This window comes from Schistocerca americana, chromosome X (assembly GCF_021461395.2).
Source record: "Schistocerca americana isolate TAMUIC-IGC-003095 chromosome X, iqSchAmer2.1, whole genome shotgun sequence".
Lineage (NCBI taxonomy): Eukaryota > Metazoa > Arthropoda > Insecta > Orthoptera > Acrididae > Schistocerca > Schistocerca americana.
Window position 1 is genome coordinate 373,614,388 of NC_060130.1, and position 20,691 is coordinate 373,635,078.

General features: G+C 43.4%; 1 non-coding gene across 1 annotated transcript; it reads right to left on the reverse strand.

The window, feature by feature from the left end:
- Positions 1-18,842: 18,842 nt before the first annotated feature.
- Trnas-cga lies at positions 18,843-18,917 on the reverse strand. Its single transcript has one exon. It is a non-coding gene; the product is annotated as a tRNA-Ser (tRNA).
- Between the last annotated feature and the right edge of the window lie 1,774 nt (positions 18,918-20,691).

Consider the following 20,691-nt stretch of genomic DNA (forward strand, 5'->3'; position numbering starts at 1 on the left):
TGGGTGTACTGTGGATAATATACGCAGTGACTAGGAGTGGAAAATGAATGAGCAGCGTAGCAGTAGCCTTTTACATTATTAAGCAAATTTGTAAAACGGTATTGCACGCTAGGGACAAATCGGAAGAGGTAGCTCTCTTACAGAGTGACCTTGTTTTCGCAAGGATGGCGATCCAATTTTCATTTGTCCACCGTGATGTAGGTTTTCTGTGATTTACCTAAATTACTTCATGCATTTGCCGGGACGGTTTCTACTATAAGACCACGGCCGACTACTCGTCCCACTTTTGGCAAGCTAGACCAATTAGTTCGCAAATGCTGACACATATTAATAATGTCATTTTTGTCGTCCTTAAACTGTAATATGAACACATGTCCAATATCCTTGTGAATTTCACCTACGGATCAATAATACTACTACTATTTTCGAGTCGTTTTCCAGCGCTGTACCGAATATCAGTGGCACATCAAGTACAGAAATCTACAATAATCTTGTGTTGAAGAATACCACGTGACGAGTAAGTATAAGACAATTTTTTTTTATTCCAGTCTTTGATCATAATATCAATTCTTTTGACAATGACCGATTTCAGTCCGTAACAACCATCCTCAGATATTTTCTACACCATGTCCTAAAGTGGTAAGGCCATAATAGTATCGTCAAAACATATAAATGTAGTCAGCACAGCATCGTCACATAGATCTAAAATAAGGTGTAGAATAGGCCACATCGTCCACACAGCAATAATGACTGTGAGGACGATGTGGCCTATTCTACACCTTATTTTAGATCTATATGACGATGCTGTGCTGACTCTATTTATATCTTTTGACGATGCCATTATGGCCTTGTCACTTTAGGACATGGTGTAGAAAATATCTGAGGATGGTTGTTACGGACTGAAATCGGTCATCGTCAAAAGAATTGATATTGTGATCAAAGACTGGAATAAAAAACATTTGACAGTATTGGATCACTGTACGTATACACAAATATGTCGCAGCTGGTGAAAGTATAAGACATTTTTTGAGAAAATGCGGACTCTAGCTTACTCTAAAAACTACTAGGACCCAGTAATCAGAGAGCCTGTAGGAATTAGAATGTGTCTCATAAGCTTTAATAGAGATACGTGCTGCGCCCTCAGCAATGCTTGGAAGCGGGTACTTGATAACGAGAGACTGCGTGTTACTGTATCCCGTATTATACACCGTGATATCAACACAGACGCTGCGGATGGTTGGCACCGATTTACTCTTGTTGTGGAGGGTACTACTACATCTGCATGACTCCAATACTTCTTCGAAAGCCAGCTGCTTTTCTCACAAAGACATGGAGAGCCAGGATTCTTACACTCCTGGAAATGGAAAAAAGAACACATTGACACCGGTGTGTCAGACCCACCATACTTGCTCCGGACACTGTGAGAGGGCTGTACAAGCAATGATCACACGCACGGCACAGCGGACACACCAGGAACCGCGGTGTTGGCCGACGAATGGCGCTAGCTGCGCAGCATTTGTGCACCGCCGCCGTCAGTGTCAGCCAGTTTGCCATGGCATACGGAGCTCCATCGCAGTCTTTAACACTGGTAGCATGCCGCGACAGCGTGGACGTGAACCGTATGTGCAGTTGACGGACTTTGAGCGAGGGCGTATAGTGGGCATTCGGGAGGCCGGGTGGACGTACCGCCGAATTGCTCAACACGTGGGGCGTGAGGTCTCCACAGTACATCGATGTTGTCGCCAGTGGTCGGCGGAAGGTGCACGTGCCCGTCGACCTGGGACCGGACCGCAGCGACGCACGGATGCACGCCAAGACCGTAGGATCCTACGCAGTGCCGTAGGGTACCGCACCGCCACTTCCCAGCAAATTAGGGACACTGTTGCTCCTGGGGTATCGGCGAGGACCATTCGCAACCGTCTCCATGAAGCTGGGCTACGGTCCCGCACACCGTTAGGCCGTCTTCCGCTCACGCCCCAACATCGTGCAGCCCGCCTCCAGTGGTGTCGCGACAGGCGTGAATGGAGGGACGAATGGAGACGTGTCGTCTTCAGCGATGAGAGTCGCTTCTGCCCTGGTGCCAATGATGGTCGTATGCGTGTTTGGCGCCGTGCAGGTGAGCGCCACAATCAGGACTGCATACGACCGAGGCACACAGGGCCAACACCCGGCATCATGGTGTGGGGAGCGATCTCCTACACTGGCCGTACACCACTGGTGATCGTCGAGGGGACACTGAATAGTGCACTGTACATCCAAACCGTCATCGAACCCATCGTTCTACCATTCCTAGACCGGCAAGGGAACTTGCTGTTCCAACAGGACAATGCACATCCGCATGTATCCCGTGCCACCCAACGTGCTCTAGAAGTTGTAAGTCAACTACCCTGGCCAGCAAGATCTCCGGATCTGTCCCCCATTGAGCATGTTTGGGACTGGATGAAGCGTCGTCTCACGCGGTCTGCACGTCCAGCACGAACGCTGGTCCAACTGAGGCGCCAGGTGGAAATGGCATGGCAAGCCGTTCCACAGGACTACATCCAGCATCTCTACGATCGTCTCCATGGGAGAATAGCAGCCTGCATTGCTGCGAAAGGTGGATATACACTGTACTAGTGCCGACATTGTGCATGCTCTGTTGCCTGTGTCTATGTGCCTGTGGTTCTGTCAGTGTGATCATGTGATGTATCTGACCCCAGGAATGTGTCAATAAAGTTTCCCCTTCCTGGGACAATGAATTCACGGTGTTCTTATTTCAATTTCCAGGAGTGTATAAAGAATTAACGTGGCACGTGCAATGAGAATTCTTAATACAGCAAATCAAATCCGAAAAATTTCGTGATTATATCTTTGATCCGTGTTTGATAACTGTGAAAATTATGAGAAATAAGCAGAGTACCTGGGGGGCTGGGGACAGAAATTTGTACAACAGTTAAGAACTAAGTAGTATAAACTGGATCAAATTCTTGTGAAATTACTTTTATAAATCAGTATATGCTGAAGTTGTTCGTATGGCTAGCAGTGTTCCGCATCACGTGTTATATATAGCATGAACCAAAACTCCACCCACAAAATTTCAAAGGTTGTTCAGGGATATTTTCTAAGTATTTTGGTATATGGTACTCGTGGTCTCCAGTGGCTCGTTACAGACTAGTGAAGTAATTATGATTTATTCAGATCACCTGTTACGGTTATTTATTGGAAATACCTTCGCAACAGTGAAAAAGTCTGTAACGACAGCCGGTCGGTGTGGCCATGCGGTTCTAGGCGCTTCAGTTTGGAACCGCGCGGCCGCTACTGTCGCAGGTTCGAATCCTGCCTCGGGCATGGATGTGTGTGATGTCCTTAGGTTAGTTAGGTTTAATTAGTTCTAAGTTCTAGGGGACTGATGACTTCAGATGTTAAGTCCCATAGTGCTCAGAGCCATTTGAACCATTTTTTTTGTAACGACAACAGAAGACACAAATAATGCAACAAGCCACAAACAAATACGAAAGTGGTGTAATGGGGATGCCGGATATGGGAGAGCATGGCGTCGTTGCGCCTCTTTTCCTTTGCATTGAGTGATGCAATACACGAGTTGCATTTCGCCAAACTCTCCGTCAGTAAATCTATCCGTACTGGTGTGTATCATTGTTAACCAATAGCAAGCTCAACTGGAGAAAAAAATAGACACACTCGAGTAGACCTGGATGCAATTTTGAGGTCGAAGAGTAAAGTGGGCTTCACTGTTGTCTACAAGTACGATGAGTGACTGGAACAAGTATTTCCACACAAGATATGCAGCGCATACCGTCGACATTTGTGATGATATGCAGATATTTTCAGTGCATTACAGATACGCAGGTAAATGAGAGCAGGAAATCAAACGAAAAACAATTACTTTATATCAAGCCGATGGACACTATAGGTTCCTTATACCAAAATATTCAGTAAGTATTCCTCAGAAACCTCCGAAAGTTTATTGGTGGAGTTCTGGTTCACTCTTTACAAGCAGTTATTGGTTTTCCGACTTAAGCTTACTGCGGTTAAGGAGATTTTTCACCAGATACGTTTCGCTTTTATTTATAACGCATATTCTGCCGTCACACGGTAAATTGGTAAGCATAATATGTCGCTACGTTTTTGTATTGTCAGATTAAAAACAGTATTTCGTTATAGCACAGGAGGACAACTTATTTGCTCTGTTTTTCTCCCTTGTTCATATGTTTTGAAAACTACTGCTTCTTCTTTCGTTATTAGCTGAGGCTGAATTCGAAAGAAAAAGAAAAAAGAAGACATGGTTGCACAGTATCTTTCCGCAAATGTTTTTTTTTCTGAACTCGATTTCTCTTAAGCTGAATGTATTTCCCCACTTCACCTCACTTTTGTGATTTTCACAAGAGTAATAGTACTGTACTTCTACATGTTCTGCAATCAGTACAGTGTTCATGTTCATTCTTTTTTTCTGTGTAGGTTGTGAGTATTGCCAACCTTGCGATTGTAGTTCATTTTGTAACCTCTCTTCCTTTCCTTCCCTCATTTCCTCCCCCCCCCCACCTCCCCCCCCCCTCTCTCTCTCTCTCTCTCTCTCTCTCTCTCTCTCTCTCTCTCTCTGCAAACGTGGGACTAAATGCTAAATGGGCAAAAACACAAAAGTACTATAAGATATATCGGGTTCATAACAGACGAAAAGTTAAGAAAAGTGAATGTGCAACTAGGTTTTTTTCCACTCCAACCTCATTTAACAATGAAGTTACACGCAGTGTCCTTCACAACTTAGAAACACAGGGCAAAAATCATCTTAAGTAAATTGTGCACCAATTTTATGAAGAATCTTTGTTTTTAAACTACAAATATTAAAATATAGACATATTATGTATAGCATATTTCCAAGATGACCAGGAAAAATGGTTTATAAACAAAAGCGTAACGCATATGGTAAGAAATATCTTTAGTTGCAGTAAGCTTAAGACGAAAAAAAACAGTAATTGATGTATACTAAACTTGTTGAGACAATTATGCTGGATAATTCAGAGATAGGGAGGGATAACAGAAAACAACAAAATCAATAGCTGTATCAGAAAAAAGACTTCAAAATATCCAGTTGGAAGATGTGCTAAATACAACCATAAAAGGAAGACAAAAGATAATGCAGACAGAATGCAAGGGAATTAGAGGCCGTGTTATCGGCATCTTAGAAGGATGGAGGAGGAAAGATGACTCGCAAGAATCTGGAATCACACTACTGGCCATTAAAATTGCTACACCACGAACATAACGTGCTACAGACGCGAAATTAAACCGACAGGAAGAAGATGCTGTGATACGCAAATGATTAGCTTTTAAGAGCATTCACACAAGGTTGGCGCCGGTGGCGACACCTACAACGTGCTGACATGAGGAAAGTTTCCAACCGATTTCTCATACACAAACAGCAGCTCGTATCACTAGCAGTCGAGATGACAGGCATCTTATCCGCATGGCTGTAATGAAACGTACACCCACGTCTCGATCCCTGAGTCAACAGTTGGGGACGTTTGCAAGACAACAACCATCTGCACGAACAGTTCGACGACGTTGGCAGCAGCATGGACTATCAGCTCGGAGGCCATGGCTGCGGTTACCCTTGACGCTGCATCACAGACAGGAGCGCCTGAGATGGTGTACTCAACGACGAACCTGGGTGCACGAATGGCAAAACATCATTTTTTCGGATGAATCCAGGTTCTGTTTACAGCATCATGATGAGCGCATCCGTGTTTGGCAACATCGCGGTGAACGCACGTTGGAAGCGTGTATTCGTCATCGCCATACTGGCGTATCACCCGGCGTGATGGTATGGGGTGCCATTGGTTACACGTCTCGGTCACCTATTCTTCGCATTGACGGCACTTTGAACAGTGGACGTTACATTTCAGATGTGTTACGACCCGTGGCTCTACCCTTCATTCGATCCCTGCGAAACCCTACATTTCAGCAGGATAATGCACGACCGTATGTTGCAGGTTCTATACGGGCCTTTCTGGATGCAGAAAATGTTCGACTGCTGCCCTGGCCAGCACATTCTCCAGATGTCTCACCAATTGAAAACGTCTGTTCAATAGTGGCCGAGCAACAGGCTCGTCACAATACGCCAGTCACTACTCTTGATGAACTGTGGTATCGTGTGGAAGCTGCATGGGCAGCTGTACCTGTACACGCCATGCAAGCTCTGTTTGACTCAATGCCCAGGCGTATCAAGGCCGTTATTACGGCCAGAGGTGGTTGTTCTGGGTACTGATTTCTCAGGATCTATGGACCCAAATTGGGTGAAAATGTAATCACATGTCAGTTCTAGTATGATATATTTTTCCAATGAATGCCCGTTTATCATCTGCATTTCTTCTTGGTGTAGCAATATTAATGGCCAATAGTGTATTTCCCTTCTGAAAGACGACAACGTAAAAGAATAGGAAGACGTAAAGGGAGGACAACAGCCAACTAGGGGACGATATTCTACAGGGGGTGTTCGGAAATTTCCATTTAAAAGTTCTGGAACTTGTAGAGGGAAGTGAGTACATAATGTTTTGAACAGGAACCCGTGTCCGGAAACGTCATCCAACGACACTAAAGAACGTCAAAGTTATAGGCATCGGCCCCTGCAACTTTGTATATACACTGTTGCGCGAAAACATCATGACTACCTGTTTAATAAAGGTATGTGACATTAGATGCCTACGCTCGGGTCATGTAGGCTTATTCGCGTAAATCTCGGGCCGCTGATGTGCGTACACGGCGATGGCGCCAAATAGCGACCCAGATGGGTTCCATAGAAATTACATTAGGCGAATTTGGTCGCCGAGACATTAATGTGGGTTCGCTAAAAGGCTCCTCAAACCACTGTAGCGTAGTTTTGGTTCCGAGACATGGACAATCATACTGCTGAAAGATATCGCCGTCGAAGAAGACATCAGGCATGACGGGATGCAGGTGGTTTGTAAAAAGTCAGCGTGTCTTAGATTACTACCACAGGTCCCATTCATGAGCAGGAGAATGCCTCCCATGGCATAATATTGCTTCCATCAGCCTGCGTCCGCGACGTGCTGCACGTTTCGAGCCGTTGTTCACTTCGATGACGGCGTTTGTGGAGACGATCTTCGACCTAGAGTAGCAAAGATGTGATTCACCCGAAGAACCGACAAGTTGTAATTGATCGATTGTCGAATCCTGATGGTCCAGTGCCCACTGCAATCGTCATTGGCGATGTCGTTGGGTCAACATGTGAACACGTACGGCTGGTATGCCGCGGAGCTCCATGTTCAACAATGTACGATGAACAGTGTGCTCCGAAACACTTGTGCGTGCACCAGCATTGTGCTCGAAAGAGATGCAACAGATCACCATCCATCCTACTTTACAGAGCAGACAAGCCTCCGAACACTACATTCTGTGCAGAGTGCCGGCCGGTGTGGCCGAGCGGTTCTAGGCGCTTCAGTCTGGAACCGCGCGACCGCTACGGCCGCCGGTTAGAATCCTGCCTCGGGCATAGATGTGTGTGTTGTCCATAGGTTAGTTAGGTTTAAGTAGTTCTACGTTCTAGGGGACTGATGACCTCAGATGTTAAGTGCCACAGTGCTCAGAGCCATTTGAAGCATTTGTGAAGAGTCGTGAACTTCCAAATGTTTAGGACCTAGCGGTAGCTTCACTGACCTTCTACCTCTTTCCGTAGATGCTCACGACAGTAGAATGTGAACAATCGGCCAGCTTCACCGTTATCAAGATATTCGTTCACAAGCTCTGCCTAATAATAATAATGCTCTTTGTCAAAGTCGCTTATGTCGACGAATTTCCTCATTTGCAGCCTAATCTTCTCTAGGGTGATCCCCTATCCGTTTCTGCTCCGCTTACGTAATTTTGTTTGCGCATCACGTGTGCGCAATGCCACCAGGCGGCATCCAGCCTCGCGGTGGGCAGTAGTCATAATGTTTTGGCTTATCAGTGCACGAAGAGTGATTCCGTGATGATATTACGAACATTCTAGGATAATGTAGAGGGTTAAATGTATCAATTTGACTTAAGAGTCGCTGTACCTGAAACGAACGAGCCGAAAGTTACTATCGAAAACTGTTCTGATACCTCTGACAGTGGAATACATGTACTGCTACTGTTTTAGGGTAGGCAACGTTCAGAGGTGGTAGCATGGACCAACACAAGAAAAAATATCCAATAAACATACACTCTAAAACGCATTCCTTAAGAGCTATGAGCATTTCTTCAGTGGAGGAGGTGTGTTTCACAGTAGCGAAGACGAACATTTGCTCATAGCTCTTAAGGATTCGATTGGATTGTTTGGGGGAAGAGACCAAACATCGAGGTCATCGGTCTCATTGAATTAGGGAAGGACGGGGAAGGAAGTCGAGAAGTCGGCCGTGCCCTTTCAAAGGAATCCCACCGGCATTTACCTGAAGCGATTTAGGAAAATCACGGAAAACCTAAAGCAGGACGGCCGAATGCGGGATTGAACCGTCGTCCTCCCAAATGCGAGTCAAGTGTATAACCTCTGAAAGTTGCCCACGCTACAATCTTAGCAACAGTAGTAGCAGTACATGTATTCCGCTGTCAAAGGTGTGAGAACAGTTTTCGCTTATAACTTTCGACTCGTTCATTTCCGGTAGACGGACCCTCACCTCAAACTGACACATTTATCCTTCTCTATGACCACGGTTGGTAATATAACCACGGAACCACTCTGTATGTAAATACATTTACAAGCGACAGCGCCCGTAACTCTGACACTGTAGCGTCTTTGGATAACGTTTCCGGATACGGGTTTGTGTTCAGAATATGTACTCACTCCCTTCTATAAGTCCTCGAAGTTTACAATGGGAATTTACGATCCCTGCATAGCAGAGCCTTTTGACGTATCGGATGCAGGAATCAGCGAATGCTGTAGCACAGCTGTAAAATGTAGGCAATGCCGTGGGGTAAATTAACCAACGGTTCACCATATGAGTGTGAGGAGATATACCAGCTTCTAGACGAAGTATGGGGAAAGATTATACTTGCATCAACAAGAAATTTCTTAAATTATTATCACAGATTCTTTTTTCCAGTTGCGCCATGTTGAATGAAGCTCCTTTTGGCAAGAATCTTCAACTTGATTATTAATCTGCGATCAATGCTGCCGCTAAACGATACAAGATGGAACTAGTAGCGGGATTTTGATGTCAATAAAAGACAATGACGCCTCCACCTAAGTGGGTCCTCACGGGCTAACAAGAAGTGCTATCCAAGCCGCTACTCCAGATGTTATCAGCTGTAGGCGAGCTGCCAAGATAGCTTGTTCTAAGAACACTGTGCTTAATGAAAGGGAAAGAGGCTGAGAAGATTGTATCGGGTTCAGTTTTTATCCTCATGAAACAGTAGCTGCTCCTTTCTTGGCTGCCACTTTAACTGGGTCACAGACATTATTTACGTGCTAAATCTAAATGAAGGAACCACAGTTTAAGCCCCCTTTTCTACATAACAAATATTCTAGCACATAATGAAACGCAGTGACACTAGCAGCCGGTGAAAGTATAGGCCAAGACAAAATAGGAAATGAAGGCAGTAAGGAAAAAGATTAAGGTTTAACGTTCCAACTATATCGAGATCATAAAAAAGAGCACATGTTTTTGACTGTTTCAAGGACGGGGAAGGAAACCGGCCGTGCCCTTTCAAAGGATCCACACCAGCATTCGCCTGGGGCGGTTTAGGAAAGTTACGTAAAAACTAAATCAGGATGGCCGGAGTCGGATTTGGCAGATGAGCCGTTACTTCCATGTAATGTGATCCCTACATGGGATGGCCGTCATCTTTTATCCGTAAGAGCATAACAGAGCATCGTGCACTTCGACAACAGCGTTGACTCGACGTTAGAGTACTGCAGAAGTTGTGTCACATGAACATCGTCGTTGGCATGCTGGGAGGAAAAATTTATTATTTATGAATGCGTTCCACTTGATCCTCTACTATGATTATGACAACATTTATCGTAGACACTGTTGTGTTGCCTGCAATCATACAGACTGCGTTTTTTAGCAGACTATCATACAAACACCAAGAGTAAGGGTTTCGGATGCTGCTGGATACGATGTATGTCCTCGACTCATATTTATTGAATGCAGTTTGATCACATTGCCTATTGAACATGTCTGGCACACGCTGGTGTACTAACGGTGTCGAACGTGGTTCACACAACATATTGAGACCATCTTTAGTTCCTCGCCAAGGTGTTTAGAATCTCTCACTGTAGCCTGCGGAACTGCGCTTACAATGAATTTTAAAAATAGGAGATATTATGAAGCACTATAATGCTAATCGCTTGTGAAGTCGTGTATCTAAGCGGTGGTAGAAAATTCGCGTCATTTACGTTAACCTTTTTTGTGTACTTTCAAATGTAACATCGTACAATGAGTCATTGGTCTCTGGCTTTTCCCTGGTATTGCGATACACCAAGATGGAGGATGATTCCGTTAATATGCCTGAGGAACATTCGGGTGAATATATCTATAACAAGTGCAATATAAACAGTCAGAGTGTCATTAGTGTCATGAATGTCTATGAGAATAACGAGTACCGCGAATGACTGAAATTTAAAAAAAAAGTAGAGATGCATGAAAATGGTTTGTTGTTGTTGCCTGTGAAGACGTTAGATGCGATGCGAGCAGTGAGGAGTATATTAAAAGACGCTTGCTAGCGAAGGGTTAAGGTCCTGGATTCGACTCCCGGTATCGCACACAGTTTTAATCTGTAAAGAAGTTTCATATCAGATTATACCCCACTGCAGAGGAAAAGATTAAAGAATATACTGGTTTAACTTATTTCATACGTTCTCTGTTCAACCTTTATCACGCTTACAAAGAAATCGATCCTGAACTCCACAAGCTTAGCTTATTAAACGTGACTAGTAGGGGATTATGGACGTCCGCTGGTTCACTGTTGTGCTTAGTGCGGCAGGTTACGAGAAAAAATGCAGTTTTGATGAGATATCCCCAAACTACATGGGCTATTTACTGATTAACGTGAGAGTTTAACCCTTGGTGTAATGACATAGTTGTTACACAAATATTTCTTCGGATGCACAGTAGCAAACGTGAATCAATTGCGAGTAGGATAGCCCCTAGATGTCTATTGGATTATCTGGATGCCACATTCATCGTTATTAACTGTTTTAAGAGTGTATGGTCAAATGAATGAGGAGCATTAAATATTAATAGACAGAGAGAGGTGGCGCAATGGTTAGCACACTGGACTCGCATTCGGAAGTCTGTCAAAAACCCACGTTCGGCCATTCTGATCTAGATTTTCCGTGATTTCCCCAAATCGCTTCAGGAAAATGTCGGGATGGTTCCTTTGAAAAGGCAAGGCCGACTTCCTTCCCCATCTTTCCCTAATCTGATGGAGTCGATGACCTCGCTGTTTGGTTCCCTCCCTCACATCAACCAACCAATATGAAGAGTACGGGCATATCGGTTAGAATTTTGACTAATCTGCCTGTAAGAGTCCAGCTCATCTAATTGGTAAATGATACCTCATTGGTAATCAAATCTGTTTCAACTGTCTGCACTTAGTCTCATTGCACCAACTGTCACAATACTCTCAGATATGTAGTTGCTTCTATGAATATAAGTCTTCGGTAGATTGCAGTGCTGTGGATTTGCAGGTGATATTTTTGGGCGGGATACGTTGTTAGAACGAGAGTAAAGTGCCGTTTTCACAAAATATGACCATGAAATCCCTCCCCTCTCACTTATCTTTACCACCTCCCAACCCTCCCATCTCCCCTCATACCTGCTCTGCCCCTCTCCCTTCATATCCCCATCTCGACCCCTCTCTCTTCACCCTTCCTAAGCTACACCAATTTCCCTCTCTCATCCTCTCCTCTGCTAAGCCAAAACTCTTCTTGGAAGTAGACCAATCAGAAAACATCCAAACCAACACAAAAATTGGCTTTCCTAATAACGGCTCAGTACTTTACTGCTGTATCATCTCGTCCAATCACATTTTCAACTCCTTCTTAAGCCATGCCCCTTTTTTGGAAATAGACGAATCAGACAGCTTTTAAGCCGCTTATGATACTCATATATAGTTCTCCCGAGAACAGATATGTATTTTATTGTTCAAAGATATTTTTAAACTCCTCCCATTCCGCAACTTTTTTAATGCCGGTGAGAGACCTTCCTATTTCAGTGATAGGCAGGGCAACACATCATTCGTCTCCAGTACTGACAGCAACTGTACACACTGGAGGATCCAGCATGCACAATGCATATTGCGTGAAGTGCGGTTAACATCATTATATGCTGTGCTGTTTATCGCCAGTTCAAATCCGACCACCATCTATTATTCGTTATTTAGTATTGATCATTTCTAGAATGTTTTTGAAATCTCTTACCTTTGTAATATTTGTATGTTCTGGAATATTCGATGTTTGTAAAAATACCAGCATTCTGGAGCAGTTGTTTGTACAAACATAAAATATTTCAGCATTATTGAATATTCGATGTCTGCATAAACAGCTGCACTCTCCGTCCAGCAGGCCAGTCGTGCTCTAGCTCTACGTTGGTGTTTGTAATAAACCCATTCGAGTGCGAAGTGTTGTATTTCTTGACGACTCTTCGTTCAGATTTTGAGTTGATTTTTGTTACCATGTGACATTTGGTGGAGACCCCAGGTACTGCAATACATTTACATCACCGTGGCTCTAATTAGACAATGTAAAAACCATCGCCAACATGCACAGGAACGCAAATACAAACAAGTACATCGTTTGAGGGATCCGTATATTCAGGAGAACCATGGATTCCAAGCAACTATTAAGTCAGATGCACATAACGCATCCATCGGTGTTTTGCGGAGAAGCTGTTCAGGAGCCGATAAAATGGCTGCAAGAAGGATTCGACCGAGTCATTAAACACAAGAGGTGGGCTGAGATGATGTGTTTGGCAACGATATTCTTTAACTTGCATGATGCAGCACGGCAATCGTTCGAGAATAACCATGAGAATCTCAGTAGCTGGGACAAATTCCGGGACGAAGTATAAAAAAATATTTGGTGAAAATCAACAGTGATTTCGGTTAGCAGAAGAACAATTGTTTAGCCCTTTGTAATATTGTCAATCCGTGTATAAAGGAGCCTATAAAATCTCACATTTGAAGAAAGGAAACGCATAAAGCATGTACCAAGCTCTTCTGGTAAAAAATTTCCTACAAAATAGATATGACCGACTGTCGAATATGGTCCCCATGGCAATTGCGGAAGACCAACATGACTTCACCTCCCTGTACGGCACCCTGTAAGAGTAGAGATACAGATTTTCATGGTAGCCAGAATTGTCGGACCGACTACATAAGAGATAACACCTATGAACCTAGACGCTATACGTCAAGAGGTAATAAAGAATTTTGAAGGAAAGTGAATCAGTCTTGGGCACAAATTTCCACCACCAGTCGAACGAGCCATGAAAGATGGACGCGGCTGTCAAATGACAACCTAGAACCCGACCGACGCAGGTATAGCGAACTCCTCTGCTAACTGAAATGCTCCGAAGGAGAACAGATATCTGGTGGAAAGAGGCCAACACACGGGGGAAGCCCTGGACGTGTTGTGCGCCGCTGCAGAGAACGTAAACGAGTTTTCGACGATTATTACGCTACAAGACGTCAACCATCATAACAGACCTATTCGCGCCACTCAACTGCAGACAATTATAATGATCCTGATGAGCGGAAGTTCATCGCCGTACCCAGGACGAGATCGCTCTCCAGCACATCACACCGTTCCCTGTCGCCTTGCAGAGGTATCAGCCGCGGGGCGCTCGCCTAGCCGCCGAATTCATGAAACTAAGCGATGCGACCGTCTATGGCGCTGAGACACCACAGAAGCAGTTCCTCCATTGATAACAGTCACCAAGATTTCAGGAAATCTCACGGACGTCATCATCAACGACCAACCTGTCAGAGCACTAGTCGACTCAGGAACTTCCTTTTCTGTAGTGTCGAACGCTTATCGTCATCAGCTAAAGGAAGACTATGTTCCGTGATATGAAAGCTGTTGCGCTTAGAGTGCAAATGCGAAATACATCCAGCTGAAAGAACATGTGTTTCGAGAATACCTCTCAACGGCGTTTTAATAGAATATATTTAGTAGAATACATTCATGAGTTATTCTCAGATGGAACCTTTTGCAGGCATCACAAGACTGTGGAAAATCTGAGCTCCAGGCTAACAAAGCACACATAATGATGTACGTATGGCTGTAGCCAGGCTAACGTTTCATTTTTCTTATGCACTTGAATTAATTTCGTAGCGTGATATGCAGATTTTCTTTTGATAAGGTAATGCTTATATGATGTGGATTTGATTCACGTATGGGGCCGGAATGGTGATTGCAGAGGCTACTATTTCCTTTTTTGTAATGTTTCTTTCCAAAGTGAGACTGTATGCTGATGACCTTCAGTTGCATCTAAGTGCGAAACCAACCAATCTTAAGAAAGCTATTGAAAATTTCAATACTGACCTCGATGCACCATCAAAATGGGCACAGGACATAGGACTAAAACTAAACCCATCTAAAACCCAAGCGGAACTTGTTGGTCACTCTAAGCTCATTAGCCCAAAACATCGGGAATCCGTACCATCTCTTGCCCTAAATGGAACAGATATTAACTTCTCTCCCTCAGCAAAGAGTTTGGGAGTAATGATAGATGAAAATCTAAACTGGACGGAGCACATAACTGCAATATGCAAAAAAGCATCAGCATCCCTTCATGCCCTACAAAAATATAAAAAACTCTTCCCTTTGGATCTGAAAAAGAAATTAGTACAAACACTTATAATCCCAATCATTGACTACAGCGATATTATCCTACAAGGCCTCTCTCAGGAAAATTCGTGACGTCTGGAACTGGTCATGAATGCCTGCGTCCGCTATATCTGTGACGTTCGACTTTTTGATCACATTTCACCAGCATATGCAAAATTGTCCTGGCTGCGTGCAGAAAAAAGCAGAGATTTCCATACACTCTGTCTCATCTACTTCCTTATAAATGTACACTGTCCCTCATGTCTCTCCTCGCCCTTAACGCTCATGTCTGAACAACATGACAGAAACACACGTTCCCATCATAATAAAATGCTCTCTGTTCCACTGTATCGCTCAGTCACCTTCTCCAAGTCCTTTACAGTGCAGGGACCCGACTCTGGAATAACCTCCCTCGTTATGTTAGATAACTTAAAAACATGTCCGGCTTCAAAAAACAGTTAATGACGTATCTACTTAGGCAACAGTAATGCCTTCCTCTGTACATGAATGCACTTCACCTCATTACTTCCCTCTTTCCCCATCCTTAAATCTCCCTTCCCCAAAACTCGCTATACTAGTAAACATCTACTTTACACACCAAGATATTAATGTACATCTGCACAAATCTTCATTACTATTGACAATTTTTCTCATGTTTATCATTATTATTTCATCTTTCTTTTACAGTCATTATTACTGCTTTTATCATAATTTGTATGTATAGCACTGTCGTAAAAATACTGCCAGCATTTACTTTATTAGGTCTTCGTCATTACTCTTTATTCATATTGCCACTAGAGTAATCTAATTTTCTTATTTAAACTATTGTCATGAATAACTCTGATGTGTGAAATGCTGTATGTGTGGAACACTGGTCCGATGTAAGTGAGGGCCTGATGGCCCTAATCTGATAAGGTTAAATAAATAAACAAATATTTAGTTACTCATCGAAGCAGTCGAGCCGTGGCCAAGGCGGTTCCGTTAGGACGGCAAAAGGGGCAGTTAGGATTGGGGGCCCGAAACGGACCAGAGCCTCTGCTGTTGTGAGGACGGTCGGCAAGCGCCGTTTGAAGGCATTAACGTTTCGGCGTTCTTAGAGGCAAAAGCACATCCGTGAGGTTATGACATTTATCAACAGCGTGTCTCACGATTGCTGGTGACCATACACAACGTGGACGGGGACAACTTCATTACTGATAATGTCCTTTGCGCTGATCAGGTTGCATTAACAAACTGACAATCAGTGCCTCTTAGAGCAACGCATTTATTCTATCTCTTGTACATCATTAATATTTATCGATGTATGGTTAGTCTAAGGTTAGAGTGTTATATTAGTTGACTAGTGTTAGTCCACATCTTGCCGCGAGGGATTAGCCGAGCGGTCTAGGGCGCTGCAGTCATGGCCTGTGCGGCTGGTCCCGGCGGAATTTCGAGTCCTCCCTCGGGCATGGGTGTGTATGTTTGTCCTTAGGATATTTTAGGTTAAGTAGTGTGTAAGCTTAGGGACTGATGACCTTAGCAGTTGCGTCCCATAAGATTTCACACACATTTTTTTTTCAGTCCACATCTTCCGCTCATGGCATGCTTTAAGTTGCCGGCACGGTAGCTCAGCGTGTTCGGTCAAAGGGCCAGCTGCCCTCTGTAATAAAAAAATAAAAAAAACTGAGTTAAAGGATCAACAATGAACTGAAACAGGTGTCTTTCGACGTCCGCCTAGAGCAGATACAACGAACGAAAACGAACAAAATGAGATTAAAAAAAAAAGGCGCTGCAGTCATGGCCTGTGCGGCTGGTCCCGGCGGAGGTTCGAGTCCTCCCTCGGGCATGTGTGTGTGTGTGTTTGTCCGTAGGATATTTTAGGTTAAGTAGTGTGTAACCTTAGGAACTGATGACCTTAGCAGTTAAGTCCCATAAGATTTCACACACTTTTTTTTTCAGTCCACATCTTCCGCTCATGCCATGCTTTAAGTGCACCAATTCTAATTATTTGCAAACGCACTGAATCCATTTAGTTATCTAGATCGTGCAAGTAAACTGAGAGGTAGAATTATTAGTAATTATAACATTTGACACCATGGTATATAAACTGAGATGTCTGCCCTTGGTGGTACTACCCTTTCGTATCCTGCTGTCATCGTTGATCATTTCTCCTTCCTACAATTCCTCTTTACCAGAGTTTCATACACTACAAATTTTAGCTGTCAACAAAAATCTCGCCGCGTGGAAAATGATATTTAGCAACTTATTATTAGGCACATCAAGTAACTATACCTTTCAAAATCTCATGTGAAAACGAGCTGAAATGTTCACTGTGTTACTCTGTAAACCACATGAAGTACGTACCTTTATAAGAGTGTAATCACAGCCTTATTTTATTCTTCTCGTTAAATTGGCTAATCCATCATGCTCAAAAATCTATCTTTATCATCTCTCTGTTTCATATTATTTACCATCTGTGCTGCCTTCTCACTGTGCTACATGGTGTTAAACAGCAAACAAAAAACCTCTAGTAACCAGCACGCTCCATGTCGTCACACAGCGTAGTTGGAAATTGGATTGTCGCAAACTGATGTGCGTCTAAATGTACTACAGATATCACCGTAATCGTGAATCTTCTTGACATCCCTAGTAAGTCAAGATACCTTCCTTTTCTCCCAGAACGTGCATCATTTGTCCTCCCATAAAATCAAAACTCAGCAATCATTTCGTTGAAACGTTGTCTGGCATCGAACAACTACACTGTCACAAAAACCAACTTAAATCAACATCCACGCGCATCTCCGGGCAGGACCTAGGCGCACAGACTTCAAATAGTCATCTCCAACACTTTGTTGGCACAGATGAAGTACAGAAACACTTAACACATCCAACAAGTAAAGGACAATCATAATAATCCTGGAAATATAATATGCCTCTAAAATATCAGCATCCATTTTCCCAAGCAACAGTCACCCAACACACGCTATAATTCCAGCTCATAATGCATCTCAACATCGCTATGTCCAAGGAATCATGTATCTGTGATATTCATAATACAGACTAATATATGCTAGACTTCGGTGCGTCTCAGCAAACATGTATACTTTATACTGAATTACACAACTCTTTCCTTCTAAGGACATTGGCACTCCAAGGTACGACAAACAATTTTACAGTTGCATTTTCTTGTAATTCTCGCCGAAATGCCGCTATTCGACACAGGATCTATACACATGTTATGTATTAATGTTGTTTCCATTTTTGTTTGAGCTCATATAGTAGAACAGTTTCCTCTTCCAAAACTTCTCTTGCATTTGCTGCTTCACCTACTTTTATAGCTTCTATTTTTGCCTATTCCAAGAATGACTTGACGTGGCTGATGCGGTGCCCACCAGCTGGTCTCTTTTACTTGAGAGTCTCTAATTCAAATGCATTCGGGTGGGCAATTCTTCTAATTCATAATGGCCTATTGTACACAGAGAAGAATTTGTGTCATAGTCCCTGCCTCTTAGTGGAAAGTCGCGTTCATTTAAGAAGGACTTTCTGTCACACCTGGTTATCTCTCACCCTTTCCTACTTATCGGCTCTCTCCTATCTCTTTCTCCCTGCCTCATGTTTATTTGGCTGCTTCTGTTTTGTGTGGTGGCTGTAAATGTAGCCTCTCCAGCATCTTCGGTTAGTCTTTGTCGTGATGGGTTCTTTCCACGCGAGTTAATTCGTGGACTTGGAGACCTAATTTAGTCCTGTTCTCTATTTACATCGCCAGTTGCTCCGTTATGCGTGAATTCCTGCCTAGTATCATGGTTCTGGTAGTTTTTCCAACTACCCATCTGTTGTCCGTAATTCCACATATGATATCCTCCTTCTGACATAACATGGAACTGATTATCACCTTCCAAAGATCTGTTCCTTGTATTGTAATTATTATTGTAATGGTGACTGGAGATCTTTTGAAGTTACTCTCCTGGTTTCAACTTCTCTCGCTACTCCAGAATGAGATTTTCACTCTGCAGCGGAGTGTGCGCTGATATGAAACTTCCTGGCAGATTAAAACTGTGTGCCCGACCGAGACTCGAACTCGGGACCTTTGCCTTTCGCGGGCAAATGCTCTACCAACTGAGCTACCGAAGCACGACTCACGCCCGGTACTCACAGCTAACTGTGAGTACCGGGCGTGAGTCGTGCTTCGGTAGCTCAGTTGGTAGAGCACTTGCCCGCGAAAGGCAAAGGTCCCGAGTTCGAGTCTCGGTCGGGTACACAGTTTTAATCTGCCAGGAAGTTTCTTCTCTCGCTACTATTGTGTTCGTCGAATGCAAACTCCAATTCACAAATTATGTTTAAAATGTTTCTATGTTGTTGCATATCCACACCAGAAAATGTTGGTTAATTTATGTACCAGTATCAGGCAATCTTCCTTGGAGTGCAAGGAATATCTAAAAATTTATTTTTCTTTTCCTTGGCATCTAAGAACTTTTCTGGTTTTCTGAAATGGTACCCAGCATTATATTTGTATATTATCTCCTTACATTTTATTATTTCTTGTGACTTACATGACCAGTAGTTCGCCAAGAACACGCCTCTAAAATTCTTTTAGGATGAGAACTGGCAGCAAATCCTCTCACCTTTTCTGCTACGGTTCCTTTGAAGTCTCTACATACAAATTCTAATTTGTATACTAATGGCTATGACAGTGGTAACGACCAATGAAACTGCGAAATCCACGTGTTGGGGTTAAGCATGTGTATGTTGTCTTTGTAATTCTGAAAGTGCCATATTTGGCGAAAATGTTGAAATTCAACGATTCCTCCCCACTTACACACACCCTGACTGTTGTTTCCATTCTCCTTGCTTCATCCTGCCTAGCATCACCATGTGAGTTCCCACTGTTGCTATGTTCATAGCTGAATTCTCTTCCACCTCACGTGTGACTATTGCTTAGTGGCACACAACTGTGTGATTCACTCGAATGTGATTCTTCACCTAACGCACATTCCATCTCAGACTGCTATAATTCTTAAGCATCTTTTCGATTCTCCTGTACTGACATGCGCTGGTGGTTTGTTGACAGTTCATGAATGCGAGAAGTTTCTGTAGCTCCTCAGTTTTTGCAACTCATGTTGGGGTCGTTATATCAGACCCTGCACCAAGTTTGCGGATTTCTACTACAATTTTCTCACGCTTCTGAACTTCTGACACATTTGTTGCTTCCTCTAATATTTTGTGGACACGCTCCTCAAACTTCCCAACTCATTACTCCTTCTTATCAAGCCATTTCTCTGTTTATTCTTGATCCTCCTGCAATTTCGACTGACACTGCTGTAATGCTAGAGTTACCCCAGTCCATGCTCTATGTTTCCAACTCTACTGGATATTTTCTTTATCGCCACACGACATTTCTTTACTGTCTTTCTGCATTGTCCTTTCAGCCCTGTTACTGTGTTCTTCGGTTCTTGTGTTTCGTTCTGTGTTTCCTGACCTATTTCTTAGTTCCTTCTGCCAATTATCTACTTTCCTTCGTCTTTAATGTTATTTTCTTCACATCATTTCGTTTTTTCTCCCATTTTCTTGAATTCTTTCCTCATTTGCTTCACAAAATCTGTGATCTCAAAACTGTCACCTCCAGGCTCATTGCATCTGTCTCGTGAAGATGCACGTGAACAAAATGGAGTACCGTATACACTGGCATCATCAGCCTCTCTCTCTCTCTACTTCTCTACAGTTGCTAATTGTTATTACCGATTCTGCGTGTCATGCTGCAGAATTGTCCCCCCCCTTTGATGCTGCTACTGCTGACTTTATTTTCCTTCTTCCCTACCCACATGCTATCTGTCATATTACTCTCATTATCGCTACCAACAAGAGTTCGCTGATTCACGAGAAAAATCAACAGCTCCCTCCTGAATACA